The sequence below is a fragment of the Cervus elaphus genome, chromosome 4 (genome assembly GCF_910594005.1).
Source record: "Cervus elaphus chromosome 4, mCerEla1.1, whole genome shotgun sequence".
Taxonomy (NCBI): Eukaryota; Metazoa; Chordata; class Mammalia; order Artiodactyla; family Cervidae; genus Cervus; species Cervus elaphus.
In genome coordinates, this window is record NC_057818.1 from 61,430,079 (window position 1) to 61,453,572 (window position 23,494).

A 23,494-nucleotide genomic window follows, 5' to 3' on the forward strand; every position below is an offset into this window, starting at 1 on the left:
TAGCTCTTAGTAACACCTCATAGTTAACACCTGTAAGAAGAAAACTATCTTAACATTCCACTTCTTCAAAGATCAAGCTTATTAGTCACTGCAGAGGCCCAACAACAACGCACCCTGAGGGGAATGCAGGCTGGAGAAAAACAGGTACCATTCGGAGCTTCAGACATAGTAGCCTTGGTAAATCAGCAACAGCCTCTTGGGCCCATCCTCCTCCTCAGGAAGTCCAGGTAAGTTTAGGCGAGTCTCTCCTCATAGAGAGTCACTCTCTGTCAAACGTCTGTTAGCTAGGAGCATTTTCAACCTAATTTTTATCTCTGACAATATTCCACCAACAACCTTCCCACAAATAACCAGGCCTCATTACTTGAAGCTAACTGCTCCTTGTCCACTGCCCCACATAATCACCTTAGGTTTACTGTAGCACTGACAGTCAACCGTAATGCACAAAACCTGAAACTATCTCTCAAATGACTTCAGATTCTCTGATCTCTTAAGATACTTTCTCACTATTATATACCACTTCCCACTGTACTTGTCAGCAGTCCATAAATCAGCATTATCCACACTGGGTCTCACTGACTGGAAAACTACCAACCAAAACTCACTTCTTTAATTCAAATTAAACACTAGTATCAAACCAAAGAGGCCTCCCAGGTGGCTCAGCGGTAAAGAATACTCCTGCCAATGGAGATGCAAGAGATGGGGGTTTTATCCCTGAGTCCGAAGATCCCCAAGATTAGGAAATGGCAACCCACTCTAGTATTCTTGCCTGGGAAATCCCATGGACACAGGAGCCTGGCGGGCTACACTCCATGGGGTCTCAAAGAGTTGGAAATGTCTGAGCATAGAGACCATTTTATGTTTTTCTCTGATTCTAGAGCTCATACATGTAACCAGCATCACTAAAAATAATCTCCTAAAATGAAGAGTCTCTGTAGTCAATTTATGACCTTGGTCATATAAACCAGAAAAGGACAATAATACGACTCCCTAACACTCGAGAAAGAACTCCAGCTCCACCACCAGTTGCAAAGATGAAAGTCTAAGCTGGTTCCTGAACAAGTGTTTTGGTATATTTACAAAATTATTCAGTGCCAGTTCTCAATTATAATGACTTTCTCTCTAGTAACAAATTACTATCTGTTTCGTGCACGATATATGTTACCTCAGCATTTTCCACTGAAAGGAAATTAGACCACGGGCCTCTCAAAGTAACAACAGAGTTTACTGAGGGAGGAAAGGTTGGTGGATTAGGAAGGTTCCAAGTGACCCGAGACCACAGATATGGAGTAGAGGAGACCCTATGGGCGGAGCTTAAGAAGACCAAAAAGCAAAAAACAGTACCTTAAACTAATAAGCAATCAACGGTGCAACACAAGCCGGGGAGACCGCACCTACCAAGTCTCGGCTTCAGTAATTGCTGTAAACTCACGTCCTTTGAGGGGAGATACCAGATATTCCCAAGCCGTAGGTTCCAGAGGAAAGGGACAATGAGGGGCGGAGGAGCCTAGGACGCCCGCCTGCGTCGGGCCGTGTGAGGAGCGGGCCGTGTGAGGAGCGGGGCCGAGCGTCGGGCCGTGTGAGGAGCGGGCCGTGTGAGGAGCGGGGCCGAGCGTCGGGCCGTGTGAGGAGCGGGCCGAGCGGGGCCGAGCGGGGCCGAGCGGGGCCGAGCGGGGCCGAGCGGGGCCGAGCGGGGCCGAGCGGGGCCGAGCGGGGGCCGAGCGGGGCCGAGCGGGGCCGAGCGGGGCCGAGCGGGGCCGAGCGGGGGCCGAGCGGGGCCGAGCGGGGCCGAGCGGGGCCGAGCGGGGCCGAGCGGGGCCGAGCGGGGCCGAGCGGGGCCGAGCGGGGCCGAGCGGGGCCGAGCGGGGCCGAGCGGGGCCGAGCGGGGCCGAGCGGGGGCCGAGCGGGGCCGAGCGGGGCCGAGCGGGGCCGAGCGGGGCCGAGCGGGGCCGAGCGGGGCCGAGCGGGGCCGAGCGGGGCCGAGCGGGGCCGAGCGGGGCCGAGCGGGGCCGAGCGGGGCCGAGCGGGGCCGAGCGGGGCCGAGCGGGGCCGAGCGGGGCCGAGCGGGGCCGAGCGGGGCCGAGCGGGGCCGAGCGGGGCCGAGCGGGGCCGAGCGGGGCCGAGCGGGGCCGAGCGGGGCCGAGCGGGGCCGAGCGGGGCCGAGCGGGGCCGAGCGGGGCCGAGCGGGGCCGAGCGGGGCCGAGCGGGGCCGAGCGGGGCCGAGCGGGGCCGAGCGGGGCCGAGCGGGGCCGAGCGGGGCCGAGCGGGGCCGAGCGGGGCCGAGCGGGGCCGAGCGGGGCCGAGCGGGGCCGAGCGGGGCCGAGCATACTTGAGGGTCTCTCACGTCTTGTGTTGCACCATTGATGCTCATTACTTTAAGTAACTGGAACAGTTTTAATAAAACCTTAAAATTCTTTGGGATAATCACAATGGAAAGAAAAAAGCTTTTGGCATAACATTTGGAGTCCTCCATGTCCGACGACAGAGGATGAAATCGTTGGATGGCATCACCGACACAATGAGTTTGAGTAAACTCTGGGAGTTGGCGATGGACAGGGAGGCCTGGCGTGCTGCAGTCCATGGGGTCCCAGAGAGTCAAACACGACTGAGCGACTGAACCAAACTGTACTTGGAGTCCTGCTGATGAGGCTCAAGTGATTTCAGACGACTGGGAACTGAAACCTGGTCTTCTGGCCAGGTTGGGGTTGGGAGGGGGTTGATGTGGGGTGCTGGTGGGGTGGGGCTGGATGTGGGGTACTAGCTGCACCCAGGAATATTCCTGCAATTAGAATTAATTTAAGCAGTTTAAGTAAACAAGAACTGGCTTTGTGTACTGATGACAAGCTAGAATGGGAAACACACAACTCTTAGAAAGGGCTACTTCATACTAACACTTCTAAGGAGAAAAATGTCTTGACGGTCCCCTTCTTCAAGTACCAAGCTTATTAGTCACTGCAGTGGCCCAGCGAAAGTGCACCCTGAGGGGAATGCAGGATTGAGAAAAGCAGCCACCATACTGTGCTTTGGACATTCTGGCCTTGGGATTTCAGGAAGGGTCTCTTGGGTCCATCCATGTCTTCAGCAAGGCCAGATAAGTTTGGGGGACTCTCTCCTGGTTTTCAGATCTCCCAGTTATTGGTTGATGACCCCAATTTTGTTTGGCAATGTTTTAACATACATAGCGCCCAGTTAAAAGACACTGAGTAGAACCTCCCTGGTGGTGCAGTGCTAAATAATCTACCTGCCAATGCACAGGACCCGGGTTTGATCCCTGGTGTGGGAGGATGATACGTGCCTCGCAGCAACTAAGCCCGTGCAACACAAGTACTGAGCCTGTGCCCCAAAGCCTGTGCTCTGCAACAGCAGCAGCCCCAGCAATGAGAAGCCTGCACACAAGTAACCAGAAAGTCGCTTCTGCTGCTGCAACTAGCGAAAGCCCACGTGCAGCAAAGAGGCTCAGCTGAGCCCATAGAACAGACAGACACTGAGTCCTCTGGACCGACCAAAAGAACCTTCAAAACGCCAGTCTCCAACCACACCCCAGCCAAGGTTACATGGAGAATTCACAGCCCGATTGCTGCAAAAGGAGAAAGAAGCCAGCACAATGAAGACTTAATAGCCAAAAATAAATTTTAAAGATTATTAAAGAGAGAAAAAAACTTTTAATGAGAAATGCATTCTTCTTTATAAAAGTTTCTGTTCCATGCTTATGATGACAAAGCTTCAAATACTTACATGAGAAAAACTTGTTTACATCATAATATATAACACTTAAGTCAATACGTCAATGTAATGGAATGTCAAATTACTATATGATCACTTGATGGTAATTAGGCAATTTACTTCCTGTTGAAAAATTGTAATATATTTTCTCTAATTTCATTGTCTGTTTCTGAAATATATGTCAGTTGTGGACAACAAAGCACATTGTCAAATATAAAGTCTTAAGCAGACATTAGAATTTATTTTCACCAAAATTATCAACTTGGCACTATTTATAAATATTTCTGTGTGTATTATCTGACTGAACTCAAGTCTTAAAGGAACTGTTTTTCTTTACATTTACAGGGCACCTACTATGTTCCCTGTTATTGTCTACCTGCCTTTTAATGTTACAAAAGTCTCAAAATAACCCACTGACTTATGTATTTGTTAGTGGAAGGCAGGAAAGAAATGTAAATTAAGCATTAAATCTGGGTCATAACGTGTGGAAAGAAAAAGTATCGCTAAGGAAAAACTACTGAAAAAAACAAAAGAAATAGGATGGCAGGATTTAAGAGATTAGCACTGAAACATATATATTATCATATGTAAAAGAGCCAGTGGGAGTTTGATGTATGAGCATGTGCTCCAGGACAATCTGGAGGAATACGGTGGCGAGAGAGGTGGGTTCAGGAGGGAGGGGACAAATGCATGCCTATGGCCTATTCATGTTGATGTACAGCAAAAACCATCACAATATTGTTAAAAATAAATAAATAAATAGATCAACCGATGGTGAGTTAGGTCTGAATACAGAATCAAAGGTTTCCTACACCTAACACATTTGTGTAGTTTTCCTTCAGGTTGAATTTTCTGACAGTCAAAAAGTTGATATATTTTACTGCATTCTCTACATGTGTAAGTTTTCACTGCAGTATGGATTCTCAGATGATCTGCAGCGTCATTCCTTGTGACTGAAGGGTTTGCCACATAAATAACATGTATGTGGTTTCTCTCCTGTATGAACTGCTTAATGGGCAGTTCATGCTGAACATGCACTAGAAACTCTGCCACATTCATTTCACTTGCATGTTTTCTATACAGTATGAGTTCTCTGAATTATAAGGTCTGAACACTGACTAAAGGCTTTGTACCACTCACGACATTTGCACTAAAATGTTTCTCACAACTGTCACATTTCTAATGTTTCTCTCTAGTATGAATTCTCTGATGGTTTCTAAGTTCGTCATTTCAAGAAAAGCTCCGGCCATATACATCATATATATATTGTTTCTCTCCTGTCTGAACTTGCTGATGATGATTTATGGATTACTAAAAGGTTTGTCACAATTTTTATATTTGTAAGGTTCTCTCCACTATGAATTCTCTGGTGAACTGCGACGTTTGCATTCACACTGAAAGCCCTGCCACATATAGCTCATTTATATGGTTTCTCTCCAGCATGAACTCTCTGATGAACAGCAAGGTTTGAACTTGCCCTGAAACCCTTGCCACATATATCCCATTTATATGGTTTCACTCCAACAGGAAATCTCCGATGAACAGTAAGGTCTGCAGTATGACTAAACGCCTCGTCACATACATTGCATTTGTATGGCTTCTCTCCAGTATGAATCCTCTGATGAAGTGCAAGTCTTGTAGTTTGATTAAAGGCCTTGCCATATGCATTCCCACATGCCTGAGAACAACTAAGCCTGTAGACCTTAAATGATGATTCTGTGCTCTAAGGCCGGGGAGTCACGACTACTGAGCAAACACACAGAGACCATGCATTGCAACAAGAGAATCCACTAGAATTATAAGTTCATGCACTGTAACTAGAGGGTAGACCTTGCTTGTTGCAAGTAAAGAAAAGCCCCTGAAGCAACAAAGACCCAGTGCAGCCATAAACAAATTTTAAATAAATTTTTAACTTAGTTATGAAGATAAAGGATATCTTTTAAGCAAAAGTAACCTTTGAGGCAAACTCCCTGGTGATCCAGTAGTTAGCACTATGTGCTTCCACTGTAGGGGGCACAGAATCCTTCCATGAATGGGGAACTAAGAACCAGACTGCCATGTGGCACAACAAAAAGAAAAAAAGGTAACATCTGATTTTTTGTATAAAATACGGAACAGTCTATGCCACCTAACAGCACGAATTAGCACAGGAAGGGGACAAGGGGAAGTAAATCCTGCTGAAACACCTCATCACATGCTACCCAAAGTCAAGCAGCAAAATTGACAGGAGTCAAATGACAGATTGTTGCAGAACATATAAAGACTTTGCCTTTTGGGACCTCTTTTCTTGGAGTCCACTTTCCATGAAACCTCTCTCTTTCTCTCTCTTTTCTTAAATCACTTTGTTCATTTAGAAACAGCCATCTGTAAGTCAGAAGTACTTTCCATTCTCCTTAATAAAATGTAATTTTGAGGTAGGAATTGGAAGGGCTGAGGTTGGACATCTACAATCAGTTACTCTCCTCCTTGCATGCCCTGAGATAAGAGATAGGTGGGCTCAGGTTGAGGAATTTACAGCCAACAACAACAGGGTAAACAGCCAGTTTGTCTCTTAATTCAAGGGACTGATCATGGCAAGGACAAAGAAAGGAAAAAACCCTGTCTGATCAAGGAGACAGTACACAAGTGCAGAAAGGCTCCTTGGAGTTAAAAGTCAGAGGAGCATTCCAGGAAAAATGAGTCTTGCTTCCTCTGCTGCCTGCTGCTGCTAAGCTGCTTCAGTCATGTCAATTCTGTGCGACCCCACAGACGGCAGCCCACCAGGCTCCCCTGTTCGTGGGATGCTCCAGGCAAGAACACTGGAGTGGGTTGCCATTTCCTTCTCCAATGAATGAAAGTAAAAGTGAAAGCGAAGTCACTCAGTAGTGTCCAACTCTTAGCGACCCCACAGACTGCAGCCTACCAGGCTCCTCCGTCCATGGGATTTTCAAGGCAAGAGTACTGGAGTGGGTTGCCATTGTCTTCTCCATGCTCCTCTGAGAAGCCTTTACTTCAAGATCCAGGGTGTGCCTGTGTAGCCAAGGAGAGGGTCCTGAGACAAACTAACCAGGGGGGACAAAGCAAGGTGATTGGTCCACATTTCTCATCCCTTTCTTCTTACTAAAAACAGACGTCTTACTTTCCTTAAGCAACCATGAGCAGTCCATTATATTAGCATTTTGTAGACTGGTGAACATAAATACCAGTGAGAATGTCTAAGAATATTTGCTTTCTTATAGAGAACATCTCAGGGTGGCACCAAACGTTTTCATTAATAGTCCAAAATCTCTTTAGTTTGTCTGCAAGAGGAAATGAGTTTTCAGTAATCTGTGATTCAGAATCTTATTTTATTTGGAAATGACCTATATATTCAATGAGCTTTCATCTCTTAGTTTAGCACAACCCTAAAAACTCAGGTTATTCAAATCTGGAGAGACTATTCTAGACAGACATAGTCATTCCTAACAGAGTTTATCTAAAACCTCCAACTGCATTTGCATTCTTTCCTTAAAAGCTTCTTCACTCGAGTTACTTTACCTGTTCACAAACTTACTTACCATTAAACCTAAGTACAATAAAAGTATTAGACAATGTTGAAGACTCAAGACGTGTCTTAATTAGATTAGCAAACAAACATTAATACTAGATATTTAATATTGAATATTTCCCAGTTCACGTTAACCTGAAATTCATTTAGGTTAATTTCTCTTGCAATTGTTTGATTTGTAAGTGCTTACTTTTTTTTTTTTTTTTAAAAACAATTGAATTAGAGTTCATTTACAAATTAACCTCAGCAATATTATCCAAAAACAAAGACACACACTGAGACAAACATACATGCAGATCGACAGACATGAGAGCTCTCATACTTTTGTGCTTGAGATTTAAAATGTCTCTTTCACACTTTTCTTACCACCCCCCTCCATGTGGTTTAAAATACTAGTTCGCTCAAGACTGAAATTTCTGGAAAAATGGGTTACGTATTTCAAGGACATGGCAAAGGCTGCATGCTATGCAAGGTCGCTTCAGTCCTGTCCAACTCCCTGCAACCCCATGGAGTCTAGACCACCAGGCTCCTCTGTCCATGATGGGACTCTCCAGGCAAGAATACTGGAGTGGGTTGCCATTCACTCCTCCAAGGGATCTTCCCTATCCAGGGATCACATCCACATCTCCTGTGTCTCCCCCAGGGGCTGGGAGGTTCTTTACCACTAGAGTCATCTGGGAAGCCCTGGCAAAGGTTAACTTTAAGCTTTTTGGGGGGCAGGCCTTTTAAACAAGCTTGCTGTTTTTAATTCCACATGTAAAATGAACTGGATTGTACTTTCAAAGAAAAAAAAATTCATCTTAACCAGTTTTCTCCAGAGTCTAAACAATATCATGGCCATCCTGTATCAAACAAGTTATCTTTCCTTTCTACAGTCAAAGCTTTATGGCTAAAATACCCATCGAATACTGCTCAAATTGACTGTGATAACAAGGCCAGATGGACTGATAAAAATCTTGGAACGTCCCTCCAGGGAGATGGGGGTCTTTGATGAGAAGAATCTAAAAGGGTAAACAAACTTGCTAGAGTGGGGGAACCTGGGCTCCCCCTCCCCCGGAGAGACAGGGGCAGTTAGAAGGGGACTAGCTGATGGAGCGGAGAAGGCAATGGCAACCCACTCCAGTACTCTTGCCTGGAAAATCCCATGGATGGAGGAGCCTGGTAGGCTGCAGTTCATGAGGTCACGAAGAGTCGGACACGACTGACCAACTTCACTTTCACTTTTCACTTTCATGCATTGGAGAAGGCAATGGCAACCACGCCAGTGTTCTTGCCTGGAGAATCCCAGGGACTGCGGAGCCTGGTAGGCTGTCTTCTATGGGGTCGCCCAGAGTCGGACACCACTGAAGCGACTTAGCAGCAGCAGCAGCTGACGGAGGGGGAGACAGAGGGGTTGGTAGGGGTGAAAGGCCACAACAGGACAGAGAATGGAGAGAGAAAGGGCAGTGGGGGACACTATTCGAGCTGTGGGCTGGCTAAAGAGAGTCAACTTAAAAATGAAGATTTGATCAGCCAAAATATAATGTGACATTGTAACATGGATAATCATCCTCACAAATCGCATAATTCTTCTTCCAGTTGGAACTTCTCTTTAAACAGCTTTAAGTTAACCTTTATTTACCTCACGGTAGGCAGAGAGGAGGATCCGGGAGCCAACATGGATGGTGCTAAGCCTGGGGCTTGGTTGGCAAGGGCCCCTGCAAAGGCTGAACAATCTCAAGATTTGTGCCCTATCTTATCTATGCCGCTGCAAGCCTTGCACTCACAGGAGACCCGCTGCAAGCCTTGCACTCACAGGAGACAGTCAGGACATTCACACTCAGGGCAGTTTCCAGGCAGGTTAGAAGCAAGGTCAGAGGAATGCACTGCTTTGTCTTGAAGCTTAAACAAGACTATTTATTTAATTTCCCTAACACCCAGGTGGCTTCATGGTAAGAATCTGCTTAGTAATGCAGGAGGCATGGGTTCGATTCTTGTTCTGGGAAGATCTCACATGTCACGGAGAGTAAGTTGATGAACTACAGATACTGAGCCTGTATGGCAGAACTGCTCACGCCCGTGTGCCCAGGGCCCGTGCTTCACAACTAAAGAAACCACCACAAAGAGAAACCGTGCTCCCCGCAGCTACAGAGGAGCCCTCACTCGTCTGCAGCAGACAGAAGTCCGCACAGCACAAAGGACCCAGGACAGGCCCAAACCAGACCTCGCCTTCATCTCTGTGGGCGCTACAGCTCCACTGGAGGGCGCTGTACGTTTCGCATGTCGAAGAACAGAGCCGTCAGTTAGGGAGAAGAAAAACCTCCTGTGAGACTCACAAACATTAAACATCTGTTTTCTCACAGAACTCTACCCCTTGGAGAGTTTCCCAAACCCCATGGATGGTGCGGCTTCCTCTCTGTCCTTGTGACAGCTGACCTGTGATCACACTGTTGATACTTTCCCACTCATCTGGATTTTCGCTATTAGCACCTCCTTCTCCACAATCCAGGGGTTTTCCTCTTTGTGCCACAAGAATGGAGATAACGTTCAGATCAGAAACAGAACTTCCTACTCACAAGTAATGCCACATACTGTGGCTTCTTCCAGAGTCCAACCTCTCCTTTTTTAATAAACGTATCTGTTATTTTTAATACATTGGTGAATCCATTTCTTTCGTCTCGGGGGACTGTTCGCTGCTCCTTGGTTTCTCTCCAAGTTCAGCAAGCAGCGGCTGGGCTGCAGTTGCAGTGCTCGTGCTCCTCACTTGCTGCGGCTTCTCCTGGGCGCACGGGCTTCAGTGGTCGTCCCATGTGGGCTCAGCAGTTGCAGCTTCCAGGCTCTAGAGTGCTGGCTCGTAGTTCGGGCACACAGGCGTAGCTGCTCTGTGACATGTGGGATCTTCTCAGACCAATGATCGAACCCAGGTCTCCTGCACTGGCAGGTGTAGAATCCAGCTCTTTTGTCAGCCAAGGAGTGAGGACATTATAAACTGACAGAAAAATACGTCTCAAAAGAATTTACTATCTGCATCCTTCTGAATGCACAGGGAACATTACAACATACACTACAATATGCAGCAGGGATCTAGTTCCTATCTAAGAACTACTGAACCAAGGACACAGGGCTAGAAAACAGGCAACTGGATATTTCAAAGTTTGAAATCAGCTTTATAAATGCTCGAGCTGTGGGAAAACTCCTTGTGTATCACACATTGGCAGGTCACCAGAAGGAAAGACAAGTTTAAACTCCTGATGCCAATCACGAAGCTTTACACGTGTGAGTCAACAAGGTTTGAGCTTAGTCAAGAAAAACAGGCACTCTCCAAAGGTACAGAGGGAACATGCCTAGGTACCCCAGGGCAGATCCCCATTTCAGGGGGAAGTGATCCTCACCCACAGACAGCAGGCTCCTGAGGGTCTCCACCATCACATCATTGTACAAGGTTCTCTGGGCAGGGTCCAGGCACTCCCACTCCTCAAGAGTGAAGTCTATGAACACATCCTTGAAGGTCAACTGTGCCTGAAATGAAAACACATTTCACCAATGGGTCCTACAGAGGATTCTTAGATTCACACAAAATGAGAAGAGGTGAGAGGGGTAAAGCTCAATTCAGTTGAAGTAATATTCTGATAGATCCATTACAAGCTGCTTGAAACAAACTGTTGGTCTCTAATCTAATTTCTAATTTCCTCTTTTTTCTAAGACTATGATCTCCTGCAATCAACATGAATTTGTCATGTATGTGGACAATACATGAAAAATACACAAATTAAAACCAACGCTGGGTTGTCCATGCAGAAGTGTTACATTCACCACACAGAGTGATATAGTGTCACAACCTAGTTGAGTTACAGCAAGACTGGTGTCTTCAGAGACCACAAAGTCCACAGTTGCTTTAAAAGAACACACATAGTGATGATGACGACATCATCACATTGATGACAGGTGTTTCAGCACGTCCTACTCACTAAGCATTACTGTAAAGACGTCACACGGAGGAACTTGTCATCAACATAACAGCACGTTAGAGAAAGATCTGAGTCCACCTTACTGGGGGGAAAACTCTGTCACTCCAAGAAATCACTCAGATCAAACAGTTAAGAAATGAGGCAACAGCACGTGAGCTCAACCTAAAGAATCAACCAGTTAATTACCAAAGAAGGAAAGAGCATCCACAGAAAGTTCCCTGAGAATACCTGAAACAAGTTCAAGGAAGCTGAAATACAATAGAAGAGCATAAATTGTCATGATACAGGGTCATACCCTCTCCCAGCACAACCCACACAATGTCAATAATCTTACTACAATTTATGTCATTCATGTGATGATGCACAAAAAACTTAATGCCATGAAATACACTTAAGATACAACTGAAACTGCTACAAAGCATACACCATTATTTATGAGATGATTTTTTGTAATAAAACCATGGAGTTACATATCCATGCATTCATGCGTGCATGTGTAAACACACAATTGATTGAAACAAGAAGAATTGTCTTTATTTTCTTTCATTCTATTAAAATTCATTCAGCGTCAGCTGTGCGCCTCAAACTTGAAATACAGCAGTGAACATGATGGAGCTTACACTCTAGCCGCCAGCCAGCCAATTTCATCCACAATTTTAATGTTACTATCGAAATAAGTGTTCTGACACAGCCCCGGTGCTAAGACAAGATTAAACACAAAGTCTTAACCTACATTGAGAAATCAGACAAGGTCTCTGTGAGGAAAAAGCACTTAGGATGGCAAGGTGGGAAATGGAAGAGTGTTGCAAGCAGAGAGAACAGCCTGAGTGCCAGCTCTGAGGCTGGAAGATATTTACTGAACAGAAAGGCAGCCAGTGTGACTGGGACACAGGGAATGTAGATGGGGTGATGCCAGGTAGAGGCTAATTTATGCAAGATCTATGGATTGAGGACTTTATTCCAAAAGCTCCTGGAAGTCTCTGAAGAATTTGCAAGAGGAAAGTTAGGTGCTTAGATTTGTTTTACAGAGCTCAATGTGCTGTGTGTGGAAGTTGTGCTTACCTGCTTACTCATGCCAGACTCTTTGCAACCCCGCTGACGGAAGTTCGCCAGCTCCTCTATCCATGGAATTCTCCAGGCAAGAATGCTGGAGTGGGTTCCCATTCTCTTCTTTTATTTTACTTCTTCATTCAGTACCTTTGTCAATATTGTATTTCTTTTTCAAAGGTTATCTATTTTGCTTATGTTGAGCCTTCGTTGCTGTGAGTGGGCTTTCTCAGCTGCAGTGCCAGGGCTTCTTGCTGCAGTGGCTTCTCTTGTTTTGGAGCACAGGCTCTAGAGAGTGTGGGCTTCCGTAGTTATGGCTCCTGGGCTCTAGGGCACAGGCTCAGTAGTTGTGGCCCATGGGCTTAGTTGCCCTGAGGCATTTCCCCGGACCTGGGATGGAACCTGTGCCCCCTACATTGGAAGGCACACTCTTAGCCACTGTACTACCAGGGAACTCCTCAACATTATCTTATTCTAGTTTAAAAAAAAATAAAAAGTAATATAAGCAGAAAATAACATATAGAAGATTTCTTCCAATCTCTATAAAATACCTGTATTTAAAAATATGTGGCCCTCCCTACAGGTAAGTGGTAAAGAATCCACTGGGTGATGCAAGAGATGTGGGTTGTTGCCTGGTCTGAGATCCCACACGCTGAGGGGCAATTAAGCCTGTGAGTCTCAATTCCTGAGCCAGAGCTCTAGAGCCCAGGAGGTGAAACTACTGAAGCCAGCGTGCTGGAGACCCCGTGCTGCAAGACAAGAGAAGCCACTGCAATGAGAAGCGTGCGCACCACAAGCAGAGTGGCCACCACTAGCCAGAACCAGGGAAAAGACACTGAAGCAATGAAGATACACTCCAGGAAATAAATACATTTTAAAAATCATAATGTGATTTTTATCCTTAATTTTGGGTATGTGCTTATTAACAAAATCCAAAATTTATTATTTTATTCCATAAAGCAAATACTGAAGCCAGATCAGTAAAGTTGGAGAGTTCCCTCATGGTCCAGTGGTTAAGATCCCTCACTTCCACTGCAGGGACTCAGGCTCGATTCCTACTCAGCAAACTAAGACACTGGAAGCTGCATCATGTGGTCAAAGAAGAAAGAAAAAAAAAAATTAGTAACCCTGATTTTACAGTTTAAATGAGACGGTGTAACGAAATACTCCCTAGCCCTGACATCTCTTTCTGAACGTTCCGTTCCATTCCCAAACACTTAAGCTTTTAAGGAGGTGCTCATTTAATTTAATTTTATTTTATTTTTTAAATTTTTTTAATTTTTTTATTAGTTGGAGGCTAATTACTTCACAACATTTCAGTGGGTTTTGTCATACATTGATATGAATCAGCCATAGATTTACACTTATTCCCCATCCCGATCCCCCCTCCCACCTCCCTCTTCACCCGACTCCTCTGGGTCTTCCCAGTGCACCAGGCCCGAGCACTTGTCTCCTGCATCCCACCTGGGCTGGTGATCTGTTTCACCATAGATAGTATACATGCTGTTCTTTTGAAACATCCCACCCTCACATTCTCCCACAGAGTTCAAAAGTCTGTTCTGTATTTCTGTGTCTCTTTTTCTGTTTTGCATATAGGGTTATCATTACCATCTTTCTAAATTCCATATATATGTGTTAGTATGCTGTAATGTTCTTTATCTTTCTGGCTTACTTCACTCTGTATAATGGGCTCCAGTTTCATCCATCTCATTAGGACTGATTCAAATGAATTCTTTTTGACAGCTGAGTAATATTCCATGGTGTATATGTACCACAGCTTCCTTATCCATTCATCTGCTGATGGGCATCTAGGTTGCTTCCATGTCCTGGCTATTATAAACAGTGCTGCAATGAACATTGGGGTGCACGTGTCTCTTTCAGATCTGGTTTCCTCAGTGTGTATGCCCAAAAGTGGGATTGCTGGGTCATATGGCAGTTCTATTTCCAGTTTTTTAAGGAATCTCCACACTGTTTTCCATAGTGGCTGTACTAGTTTGCATTCCCACCAACAGTGTAAGAGGGTTCCCTTTTCTCCACAGCCTCTCCAGCATTTATTGCTTGTAGTCTTTTGGATAGCAGCCATCCTGACTGGCGTGTAATGGTACCTCATTGTGGTTTTGATTTGCATTTCTCTAATAATGAGTGATGTTGGAGGTGCTCATTTAATTTTAAATGTACTATAAAAAGTCAGAACTGATTTCCACTCACTGGCCACTTTTGCAGATTTTACCATGTACTGTACATGTTAATACCTGAGGTCCACATACAGCTTCTTTACCCTGGTTGACAGAGAGCAGACAGCGCATCCAGATGGGCCCTAAACAGTGCCTGCTGCCCAACAACACCAAGACCCATGGGTGAGAAGCCCTACCCAGGAGGGTGTCCAGGGGAGCCTCCTCACAAGGGCCAGGTCACGGGTCATGGGGAGATGGGATCTAAGTGGAGGCGACAGGCCCTGAGGGAAGGCCCTGGGTGAGTGTGCATGTATAGGAATCAGACAGGACACTCCAGGGTCAGACATGATTAGCGAGTCCAGAGAAGGGCATTTAAGGAAGGGCAGACTGAGAACCCACTGAGAATATGACCTTCCTGAGAAACAGCCATGCCTGACTCCTGTTCTTTCCTCTTCTGGGCTTCTTCGTCCATGAGTCTTCACAGTTCTATCATGAAAGTGGAAAACATGCTGTATAATGCTTAGGGTCAACACACCCCCTCCTCAGCCCCAACCACACACACAGGGAAGCCCTCACCACGAGGAACAGACAGTCCCCTGTGCCCACTGTCTCAGGAGGGACTCAGGACAGTCAATTCTGGCACAGAGAGACCAACACGGGACTTTCCCACGCTTTCCTTGGATCACACTCCCCTCCTGGTGAGGCCTCATGCACACAGCAGCAGGGGGCAACTCCGCTGAGCCCATGATCTCCATCAGGTCACACAGCAGGCCCTGGTCCAACCCCGCTCAGAGCAGAGCGCCCTCCCCTCCCTCAGGGCCTGATCTCAGTCTCAGAAGTGGAGGCTAAGAGCCCTGGTGCTCAATGAGGATCCAGATCGGAATCATCTGCGACTCTGTGCACATTCCTGGGGCGAGGCCCCACACGAGATCCTGAGGAGCGTGTCTGTTGGGGGAGGGGTACAAGACATGGCTGGAATCCCAACACACATCTTTCAGTAACAGCATTGCAGGTGGATTCTTTTTTTTTTTTTTTGCAGGTGGATTCTTTACCAGCTGGGTTACGTAGCTCAAAACAGGTTCCAACTCTGGAAGAGCATCACGTAAGGTCTCAGTCTGTTTATCTGTAGCTAGACCCAGAACCTCGGTGTTGCGTACTTCAGCGTCTCTTAAGTCTTTTATCTCAGTTATAGAGTTAATCTGTTTTTTTAGTTTTGTTCATATCTTTTGGTCATAAGGGTGACTTCCTTGTCCCTCAGGAAACAGAGTGGAGCCTAATTTAACTAGTAAGTGCCTTGAGTTAAAAGAGAGGTGACAGGCACAGATACTGATGTGGAAGCAACTGGCCATTGTTGGAGCATGAAGGGGGTTCCTGGAAAGCAGGCCCTGTGTCGGTGCTAATGTCCCCATTATGCATTTTTAGGGTTGTTAAGGTTTCCAGCCCTTCAGGTTAAGGTGCAAAGGACTGTGCTGGTGTCTGACGGATTCCATCTCGGCCCCCGGTTCAGTGACTCCCCGAGCTTTAGCACTAGTTACATGCACGGTGCTGTGAGCAGAGCCCCTTCTGACCTCGGGGCCCCTCAGTGTTGGGGAACCATCCAAGGCCGAGGGCCCAGGGATCTCAGGTGTCGGGGGCATACCCTCCTCCAGCTCCCTGGCTGTCTGTAAACGGGCGAGTCCACCACCATCTCTCCTCCAGTGCCTTTCTGTCCACACGGGGTACCCTGGGTTGGTCTGGGTACCTGTGGGCCTTGTAGTCCACCATGGCCAGCTTGGCTTGCAAAGGCTCACTTCCCCTCCAGTGGTCTCTGAGTGGACAAAGGTACAACCATCATTTCAGCCCTTTGTGTATTTCTCTGGGAGCGTTCAGCCTTTTCAACCATGTCCCTATTATCAAGAACTGAATAAGCCACTTGGACCAAATCGCTCATAGGGGTCTGAGGACCAGCAGTTGCTTTTGGAATCTCACTCCTGATGTCTGTGGCAGGATGGGCTATGAAATGCATAGCCAAAAGGGCCTGTCCCTTGAGGGGGAAGGCATCCACATTCCTAGATATATATATATATATATATATATGTATGTATATATGAAACTGAAAGAGGACAGTGAAAAAGTTGGCTTAAAGGTCAACATTCAGAAAACTAAGATCATGGCATCTGGTCCCATCACTTCATGGGAAATCGATGGCGAAACAGTGGAAGCAGTGTCAGACTTTATTTTTTGGGGCTGCAAAATCACTGCACATGGAGATTGCAGTCATGAAATAAAAAGCTGCTTACTGCTTGGAAGGAAAGTTATGACCAACCTAGATAGCATATTAAAAAGCAGACACATTACTTTGCCAATGGGCTATGTCTAGAGACACGTAGCCGAATGGGCCTGTGTTTCATGGAACATTACACTCAAAGGATAAAGAACAAAGTTCGATCCAGCCTTAACCCCGGACCCTAGAGCACTCCATCTACAGAGCCTAATGAAGGTACAGGCCCCGGGCCGTCCCTGCCCGGCTCTCTGCACCCTGCCCTGACTTCCCACTTGAGCCCTTGATGCTTGCCTTGCAGCTCCTCCAGGATGTGTGAGGAATGAACACTTCCATTTCACTTTCCCTTGCAGTCTTCTGTTGAGTTGCGACATAAAGTCCAACACCGAGGACCTTGACTTAACAAATGTTAGTGTAACAAAGTCACAGTGGTATTAGACACATCTGACAAACATACAAACACACGAAGCAGAACTAAAGAGCTTCTTCATGAAGGTGAAAGAGTGACAAACTTGGCTTAAAACTCAACATTCAGAAAACTAAGATCATGGCATCTGGTCCCATCACTTCATGGCAAATAGATGGGGAAACAATGGAAATGGTGACAAGCTTGACTTTTTTGGGCTCCAAAATCACTGCAGATGGTGACTGCAGCCATGAAATTGCTCCTTAGAAGAAAAGTTATAACCAACCTAGACAGTATATAAAAAGCAGAGACATTACTTTGCCAACAAAGGGCCATCTAGTCAAAGCTTTGGTATTTCCAGTAGTCATGTATGGATGGGAGAGCTGGATATAAAGAAAGCTGAGAGCCAAAGAATGGATGCTTTGGAACTGTGGCGATGGAGGAGACTCTTGAGAGTCCCTTGGACTGCAAGAAGATCCAACCAGTCCATCCTAAAGGAAGTCAGGCCTGAATATTCATTGGGAGGACTGACGCTGAAGCTGAAAGTCTAATACCTCAGCTACCTCATGCAAAGAATTGACTGATTGGAAAAGACCCTGACGCTGGGAATGACTGAAGGCGGGAGGAGAAGGGGACAACAGAGGATGAGATGGTTGGATGGCATCACCAACTCGATGGACATGAGTTTGAAGAAGCTCCGGGAGTTTGTGATGGACAGGGAAGCCTGAAGTACTACAGCCCATGGGGTGGCAAAGAGTCAGACACGACTGAGTGGCTGAACTGACTAACTGAAGAAACGTACAAAGAAGATTTAGCAGCAACTTGACATGATTTCTATTAGACGAAAGGAAAGGAGGGAACACTTCCCAACTCAATTTATGAGGCCAGTATTACCGTGGGACAATATGAGACAAAGGTATCAGAAGAAAAGAAAAGATAAAGATAACTACCAACTAAATCCCACATGAAGAAGCAAACATTCTTAATAAACTATTAGCAAGAGAAATCAGCAAGAGACAAAAAGAATTGCATGCCGTGATCCAATGGTGTATATGTGAGGGGTAGAAGGCTATCTCGAATTTCAATCAATGTCATCCAGACTGTTGACAGACAAAAGAAGAAAAATCAAACTGTCTTATCAATTGATTCAGAAACTGCATTCAACAAAAGCCAACAACCACTTATAATATAAACTTCAGAAAACAAAGAAGAGTGGGAACCTCCCTCAACTCAAGAAAGAGCACCTGTAAAAGCACCATACTCAATGGTGAAAGACCGGATGCTTTTCCCCAGAGATTAGGAAGCAGACCAGTATGTCCACTCTCAGCACTGCTATTGACATTGTTTTAGACATTCTAGCCAGTCAGTTAAGGGAGTAAAGTAAATAAAACCTGTAAGGACTTCCCTGGCGGTCCGTCCAGGGGATAAGACTCTGTGCTCCCAATGCAGAGGGTCTGGTTTCAATCACTGGGCGGGGAACTAGAGTCCACATGCCGCAACTAAGACTTCATGTGCTGCAAGGAAAAGATGCTACAAGGAAGACTGAAGATCCTAGATGCCACAACCAAAGCTCAAAATAGCCAAATTAATAAATACAAATAAATGTTTTAACAAACAGTGGCAAAAGCTATATGGAGAGAAAAGCATGTTAAAATTGTACACCCATCAGGAGAAGACACTCTGGTTGTGGTAAGCTGAATAAGGCACTCCCCCTGCCCCAATACTGCCCACGTCCTCTTATCTAGAACATCTTGAGTACTACTTTAAATGTCCAAAGGGAGTTTGCAAATGTGATCTAGTTAAAATCCGGAATGTAATATTGTCAGGAAGCATTTAAGAGTAAGATTCCTGTGTGCTGTTTCCTATCTCTCTTGAGCTCTCTGTTCTTTATCAGTCCCTGTCAGGGGCGAGTGGAACAGGTAAGCCTCTCCCAGGACAGAGATCAATGACATGGGATGCTTGCATAGGATTACCTTCATTAGTTTTTCTATACAGGGATAAGTACCATCTTCCTTTTTATGAACCACATGGTAAAAGTGTTGTTTATGACTCTCTCTTTGATAAGGATCGCCTTATATTTTGCAAGTCTGGAATTTTAATCTTTATCTTTGCTGAGAATAACCACACCATGTTGATTAAAACACTTTTGCTCCATCACAGCTTGGGTGTCCATGTCCTTCTTTCTCTCTTTCTCTCTATATCTGGCTGATTCCCTGCAATGTGAAAGCCGGCTGCATAACCCAGGGAATATTAGCCTCTTTCCTTCTTTCACTTTCTTATTGTCGACTCTGGACTGCCAGGTTCCAGTCCAATGAAAGACCAACATGTGGCGCCCAGAACAGGGCCTGGTACACATGGCAGATTCGGACAGAGTGACCCCAGAGGGCCAATTGAGGCTGGTAAGTACTAAGACATGGGTCAATTGGCTGAAAAGCTAGTTTTCATTCCAACCCCAAAGAAAGGCAATGCCAAAGAATGCTCAAACTACCGCACAATTGCACTCATCTCACACGCTAGTAAAGTAATGCCCAAAATTTTCCAAGCCAGTCTTTAGCAATACGTGAACCGTGAACTTCCAGATGTCCAAGCTGGTTTTAGAAAAGGCTGAGGAACCAGAGATCAAATTGCCAATACCTGCTGGATGAAGAAAAAAGCAAGAGAGTTCCAGAAAAACATCTATTTCTCCTTTACTGACTATGCCAAAGCCGTTGACTGTGTGGATCACAACAAACTGTGGAAAATTCTGAAAGAGATGGGAATACCAGACCATCTACCCTGCCTCTTGTGAAACCTGTATGCAAGTCAGGAAGCAAAGGTTAGAACTCGACATGGAACAACAGACTGGTTCCAAATAGGAAAAGGAGTACGTCAAGGCTGTATATTGTCACCCTGCTTATTTAACTTATACGCAGAGTACATCATGAGAAACACTGGGCTGGAAGAAGCTCAAGCTGGAGCCAAGATTGCCGGGAGAAATATCAATAACCTCAGATATGCAGATGACACCACCCTTATGGCAGAAAGTGAAGAGGAACTAAAGAGCCTCTTGATGACAGTGAAAGAGGAGAGTGAAAAAATTGGCTCATAACTCAATATTCAGAAAAGTAAGATCATGGCATCTGGTCCCATCACTTCATGGGAAATAGATGGGGAAACAGTGGAAATAGTGTCAGATTTTATTTTGGGGGGCTCCAAAATCACTGCAGATCGTGATTGAAGCCATGAAATTAAAATATGCTTACTCATTGGAAGGAAAGTTATGACCAACCTAGATAGCATATGAAAAAGCAGAGACATGACTTGGCCAACACAGGTCCATCTAGTCAAGGCTATGGTTTTTCCAGTGGTCATGTATGGATGTGAGAGTTGGACTGTGAAGAAAGCTGAGTGCCGAAGAATTGATGTTTCTGAACTGTGGTGTTGGAGAAGACTCTTGAGAGTCCCTTGGACTGCAAGGAGATCCAACCAGTCCATCCTAAAGGAGATCAGTCCTGGGTGTTCATTGGAAGGACTGATGCTGAAGCTGAAACTCCAGTACTTTGGCCACCTCATGCGAAGAGTTAACTCATGGGAAAATACCCTGATGCTGGCAGGGATTAGGGGCAGGAGGAGAAGGGGATGAGATGGCTGAATGGCATCACCGACTCCACGGACATGAGTTTGAGTAAACTCCAGGAGTTGGTGATCGACAGGGAGGCCTGGCATGGTGCGATTCACGGGGTCGCAAAGAGTCGGACACGACTGAGCGACTGAACTGAACTAAAGGGACTTATAGATACACAATTGAAATGAAAACATATTGAGGAATCTTGTTCCCCCTGGAATTCTCCCACTTTTTGTAATTAAAAAGAAATCTGGCAAATGGCGTCTTTTAACAGATCTTCAAAAAGTTAACAGAAAATGATTGTAAATATTGTTTAAATTGCCTAGAAATATAGGTAGGGCCATTGTCTGTTTTTATAGAACTAGGTGTTCCCATTATTGTAAAGCAAGTTAATAGGTGGGTTATAACATGTTGTGTAGTTTCACCTTGGGGAGGTGTGGCCTACAGAAAAGAAGAATTTGTATCGATGGAGATATGTAGGAAGGAAGAGGAAGAAAGTTCAGGGCAATGAGTTACATCCATTTGCCATAGTTCATTGGGTTGTAATCCTTGAGGATTGATACTTTGTGCAATGGGTCAAAGATGTTAAGGGTCTACAAGGAGAGCAATTATTAATGATTTCTTTAGCATGTCGGTATGGAATTTTCCAAATTTGATGGAATGAGCCAGCATTATTGTGTAATAGAGCATGATGCTCTTCAGGAGTAGCAAAAGAGACAAGTTTATCAGCTTTTTCATTGCCATGAGCCATAGGGCCAGGAAGACAAGAATGTGTTTGAATATGGGTAATATAAATGGGGGAAGTGCAGTTCTTCACAATAGATTGTAGTTCAAGAAAAAGTTGTTGGGTAATAGATTGATTAGAATTTATGGTCGAAGTTTCTATATTTCTTAATACAATTCAGGGGCAATGATTAATCCGGAGTCTTTCAAGCATTGTTGAGCTATGTCAAGCATCTCTTGAGTTTCTAAAACAGATGGAGCTGAAAACAATATGTCATCCATATAATGAATAACAAGAAAATTAGGAAATTGTTTTCTCACAGGTTCAAGGACTTCGGCTACATAATATTGACACATGGTGGGAGAATTCATCATTCCTTGAGGCAAAACAGTCCATTGATACCGTTTATGAGGCCTGATATGATTAGGATAAGGAAGAGAGAAAGCAAATCTCTCTCGGTCTAGAGGGTGTAAAGGTATAGTAAAAAAGCAATCTTGTAAGTCTATAATAATAATATGCTATTTTTGAGGGAAAGTGGTAGGTGATGGAATTCCTGGTTGCAATGCACCCATAGGTATCATAGATGTATTAACTTCTCTAAGGTCTGTTAAAAGACGCCATTTGCCAGATTTCTTTTTTATTACAAAAATGGGAGAATTCCAAGGGGAATAAGATTCCTCAATATGTGTTCATTTCAATTGTGTATTGATAAGTTCTTTAGCAGCCTCTAATTTCTCTTTTGTAAGGGGCCATTGCTCTCTTCAAATAGGCTCGTCAATATTCCAAGTAATTTTAATAATTGCATTGTTTGTTAAGTGAATAGTGGCCCCAAGAAAAATGTGGAAAATATATTTGAGTATGCCATTGCATAAGTAAATCTCTTCCTATTAAATTAAGGGGTGTATCTATCACATAAGGTTGTAATGTTGCAGGCTGGCCTTTTGGTCCCTCACATGGATATATTGGACACTTTGATAAACCTCTTGTACTTTGGTTTGAGAAACTCCTGCAATTTGGCAAGAAATTCTCTGTATAGGACAAGATTTGGGCCATAAATGTTTGGAAATAATAGTAATATAGGATCCAGTATCAAGACCAGAAAATCTTTTGCCATTAATTTTGATGTTTATATTTGGTCATGCATATTCAGATACTATTGATGTCCATAAGGATCGTTTTTGATCTGTATTGGCAAATCCACCTGTCCGGATGTCATCAGAGGAGTTAATAGACATGTAAGGTAAAAGAAATAGTTGGGCAATTTTGTCCCCCTTTTTGAATTGCCATAGTATCTGAGATGACATCATAATTTGAATTTCTCCCTTATAATCTGAATGAATTATTCCAGGGTGAACAGTAATTCCTTTAGAAGTCAAACTAGATTGGCCAAGTAAAAGGCCAAAGGTTTGTGGGGGTAGAAAGAATATCCACCTCATTAGCTTAAGTGGGACCTTATATACTTCTCAACTAGCTGCTGAGAATAGATAAAAAGAATACCTCAATGTTGTAAGAGGTCTATTAGGCCCTTTCCCAAGACATACATCCTGAGATAACTTTGGTACAAGTTTAGCCAGGGAGAACAGGTTCCAGACAATGTCTCTATGCAAGATATACTGTTGCTCTGTAATCAGGGGTACAAGTCTTGAGATACAGATTCCCAGGCAAGATTTGTTACAATTATAGTCATTAACATAGAGCCTCAGAAAAGCATTTCCATGAGTAAGACATTCTGCTGTGTAATCATTAGCTCTGGACCTAAAGCAAGGTCAGTTCTCCGGCAAGATACATGGTTGCACAAGGCTTCAGGAAAGCATGAGTGAGAATGCTTGCCTCCTCCTTCCAGGGCCTTGGACTGCCTGCCTAAGCTTTAACTCTTTCATTTCCTCTTGCTTTTAGGAGAATATGGTTGCTGGGGAAAGGCGGGGGGGGGGGGGGGGGGGGGGTGGAGAAATCGTTCTGTAACTTCTTCCTGCTGGGAAGAGGCATAGACCCTAAATTCTTGAGGCAACATATTCTCCTTGCCCTCATACAGAGGGTCTCTGATCCAGGGGCCCTGAGTAATAGCTAGAGGAGGCAGTGGAAA